This window comes from Vicia villosa, linkage group LG1, assembly GCF_029867415.1.
Source record: "Vicia villosa cultivar HV-30 ecotype Madison, WI linkage group LG1, Vvil1.0, whole genome shotgun sequence".
NCBI classification, from domain to species: domain Eukaryota; kingdom Viridiplantae; phylum Streptophyta; class Magnoliopsida; order Fabales; family Fabaceae; genus Vicia; species Vicia villosa.
Genome location: NC_081180.1, coordinates 21,757,233 through 21,761,366, shown reverse-complemented (window position 1 = coordinate 21,761,366; position 4,134 = coordinate 21,757,233). Strand labels below are relative to the sequence as shown.

Genomic DNA, 4,134 nt, shown 5'->3' with positions numbered 1-4,134 from the left:
TTTATGGGTTTTTGATGTGTGAGATTCTAAGACTAAAAATAATCCTAAAAGTGGCCTAAAAATCTAACAAGTTTTATTGATTTTATTGTTTTTATCACTAAGAAAAATAAGAAAAAACTATATTAAAAAACCTAAATTCTAATAAAGAAAATATGGGCCCAGAGGGGGTGTAAGCTGGGAATGGTGGTGCAACATGGTAAAGGGCGCAGGGCTGGTACAGAGGCCCAACAGGTTTTTGTTTCAGCTTGGTTCTTTATCAAGAAAAAGTGATGATGGGCCTCAGGGGGGGTGAGGATAGCAGTATCGGGTATGAAGGCCCATGGTTGATTTTGTTACAAATTCTAGCCAAAAAGGCGTGATGGGCCCTGAGGGGAGTATGATCAGCAAAAAGGCCCAAGAAGGTTAATGATCCATCGTTATTATCTATCAGATTTTAATAAAAATAAAATAAAAATAAAAATAAAAATAACAAAAGGGAATTAGGGTTGTGTTTCGTTGTGACTATTCAGATGTCTTCAAAGACAAACGCCCTCTTCTCTTCTTCTCAAAACGGCGCCGTCGCCTCTTCCCCGACGACTCTCGCCCCTCCGGAGATCCTTCCATTCAACCACCATGACATCAAACTACCCTCGTTGCCACCTTCTACTCCTAAATCTAAGCCATCGAAAAAACCTAAACATTTAAACGAAATTAAACAATCACGACGTCCGTTTTTGTGCAATCGATGGAGGGGAATGACACTATGAGATGTACACAATCATGATGATACAACGATTTATGCAACAGAATGAAGGTTTAGGCTTACCTACCGGAGCAGTTCCGGTGACTCTTCAGTTGCGATTACGAAGGCAAGAAAACCAGAGGAACCTCGAACTTACAGGTAATATCATGCATCCATTGATCTTTAGCACTTCTGATATAATATTCTCCTTCTTCTCTCTTCTACCTTTTTCTTTGAATTCACTTATGTGTTGTGAGGTTGCTCTGCGCGTGATTAATATGAGATCGATTGGCCGTTTGTTGTGTTCTGAGATTGACGTGAGTGGAGAGTAGAGTGTTGGAGATGATGATGCTTAGAGGTGGTGAGGTTGCAGTGAGGTGGTGGTTGAGCTCAATTGATTAGAGCTTCAGATGTTGAAGCTCTATCAATGGTGGATCGGTGAGCTTTTGGTGGAGGTAAGGGAGAGAGATGAATGATGAAGAAGGTGATGGAGTTGCAGAGATGAAGATGATGATAGGTTGGATGTGAGAAAATGGTGGAGGAAATGGAGTGAAGTGATGATTATGGTGCGTGTGGTGTCTTGAAAGTGAGGAGAGATTTTTGAATATATAGAAGTGGAGGGAAGAGAGTTAGTTAGAGAGGAGAGTATTGTGAGCCCTAGGATTAGAGTTTGTTATAGAATTGAGTGGTGGGGATTAAGAGTGATTTGAGGGAGAGGAAGTTAGTTATCATTCTGTTAGGGAAGTTATGGTTTTCTGAAATTTAGTTATATGTTGGTTCTGAAACGGTTAGGTTAGTTAGGGTAGTTAAAAGTTTGTTAGGTTGTTAGAACTGTTAGGGAAGTTAGTTACAGTTAGGGTAGCTGTTAGGAAAATTGAGTTAGTTACCAATAGGTTTGGTTGACTGTTGTGATTTGTTTGGATGTTAGTCAATGATAGGTTAGTTTTCATGATGCAGTGTGAAAGGCTTAGGCTGGTCTGAGTTGAATATATTATATGGTTTTGAAACTGACTTGGTGTTGAAATTTTGTGGCTTTCTTTGCTACTGTTAGTGATTCTTGGTAGTATTTGGGACCGGTTGTGATATTGCATATGTGTTATTTGCAGGTCTAATATTGGTAGCAAAGAAGCGTAATGGAGGCAAAGTGGAGATCATGAAGGCAGCTTGGTAGATTTCGGATTGCAAGGCCGGTATCATTTGCAGATGGTGACAGGTTGATGGGCTGCAATGTACAAGACAGGGACTAGGTCGCGGAGAGGTATACGAAGGTTTCGGTACAGCCAGAAGTTGACATGAAGGGCTGAGCTAAGACTGTTTTGAGGTAGTATTGGTTTTAAAGTATGGTGCTAATGGTTACATACTGTTTTTGAGTATTGATGGTAGGATTAGGACTGTGATGGTTGATGTATGAGTTTATTATAACTAGTCGGATGTTAGAATGTTTTTTTTTGTTTTGTTGAATCAAGTTTGAAATGTACAGGGCTGGATGTTTGGGATAACAGTTAGAAATAGTTTTCTTTTGAACTGTATGTTTATTGGATGAGAATAAATGGTTTGCTGTTTGTAAGTGGTTAACTGCAGGTTTTTTCTTTGTTTTCGATGCTGAACTGTGTATGGATTTCTACATTATGATTTTGATGTTGGTTTGAATTGGATTAGTAGCTGTTAGGATAGGTTCTGAACTGTTTGAAACTGTCAGTAGAATTTCTGATATGGTTTATTTGTTCTGCAGGTTTGCTCTATTCACATGGACAAAAGATGATGGAGGAAAGCTTGAAAAAATATATTCATGATGAGGTTTAGGGTTAGGAACACCATAGCTTGTGATGTAGGTGTAACAAGATCTTGTAATGTATTTTGAATAAGATGGTATATGAATATATGTATAACTAGATATTTGAGAATAGACACTTGATTTTTGGTTTTGATGAACATTGTGAAGAATTTTACCCTTTTAAATGGGTATGTCAACTTGTATCACTTTTGTATCTTTCACTTTTGTAATTAAATTTGGATTTTTGTAGCTTGGCTTTTTTGTAATGGGCTTTTCTTGTAGTGACTTTTCCTTGAATGACTCTTTCTTGAATTTCAAGTGACACCATCCATGTAGTTCAACAATTTTATGTTCGAAAAGAACTCCCTCCATTTGTACAAATTGAATTCCAACTCTTTATTCATTTGAACTTCATGCAAGATTTTGAATGGATTATGAAATAAGATGAAAACCTTCGAAAGTTTAATTTGAATTTTGGTCAAAAAGTCAACCGTTCCACGTTGATTTTGACCAAAATCAACGCTTTATCATCTAGCTTTCAAAGTTGAAATGATCTGCCCAAATAACATAGAAACTTCAATTCTTGCATATAAATCCAGGTAAGTGGCTTGCAACCCAAGTGATAACCTGATCCACTCCTTAATTGATGAACCTAACCCAAATGCTGAATGAAAATACTTGACCACACCCCTAGATCCATCTGATAATCCCAAGCACATAGAGTAGACCTGAAAAACTCGGTTGAACAAATTTGTATAGTGTAGAAACCTTAATCGCTGTGAAACCCTAGATCTTTCCACGACCATTGATCCAATGCCCTCGGGTGCCTTATTGATTAATGATGCATAATGCGTTATATGACCTAATGGGAGGTATGTACATGAGATTATGAAATGAGAAGTCTAAGCCAGTTAAAAATTAGGGGTAGGACAAATTTGGGGTATGACAGGTGTCGGAGGTGAAGGAGGAAGTTTTGAATCATTTCGCTTCTAAATTTGTGGAGCCATTACGGGTCAGGCCAAGTTTATAGGATATTTATTTTAGGAAGATTTCCGAAGTGGACCGGTTAGCTCTTGAAGGCCCTTTTTCAGAGGAGGAAATTAGAAAAGCGGTGTGGGGCTGTGGGGGAGACAAGAGTCCGGGTCCCGACGGTTATACTTTTCACTTCATTAAGAACTGTTGGAATTTTATGAAGGAGGACTTTACCAAATGCTTTAGGAGTTTTCATGCTAACTCTAACCTTTCAAGGTCGTGTATCCCATCTTTTTTAGCTCTTATCCCTAAATCATCGAATCCGCTGGGATTAGATGACTATAGGCCTATTTTCCTAGTGGGGTGCATATTCAAAGCTATTTCTAAGCTCCTGGCTTCTCGCATTAAAAAGGTGTTAAACTCAATTGTGTCTCCTTGCCAAAGCGCATTTGTGTCGGGAAGGCAATTACTCGACGGTGTGTTGGTTGCCAACGAGATGGTGGATTATGCGAAGAGAGAGGGTAGAGAATGTCTTCTTTTCAAGGTTAACTTCGAGAAAGCATACGATAGGGTGAGTTGGAGTTTTATGAGATTCATGCTTAATTCTATGGGATTTGGGAAGATTTGGTTATCGTGGATGGAGGCGATGATATTTTCTAGTAGAATG

At 38.6% G+C, this 4,134-nt stretch overlaps 1 long non-coding RNA gene across 1 annotated transcript; it reads left to right on the top strand.

The window, feature by feature from the left end:
* Positions 1-519: 519 nt before the first annotated feature.
* On the top strand, positions 520-2,744 carry LOC131602425 (uncharacterized). Its single transcript, XR_009284086.1, has 3 exons — positions 520-880; positions 1,828-2,042; positions 2,454-2,744. It is a non-coding gene; the product is annotated as an uncharacterized LOC131602425 (long non-coding RNA).
* Positions 2,745-4,134: the final 1,390 nt, after the last annotated feature.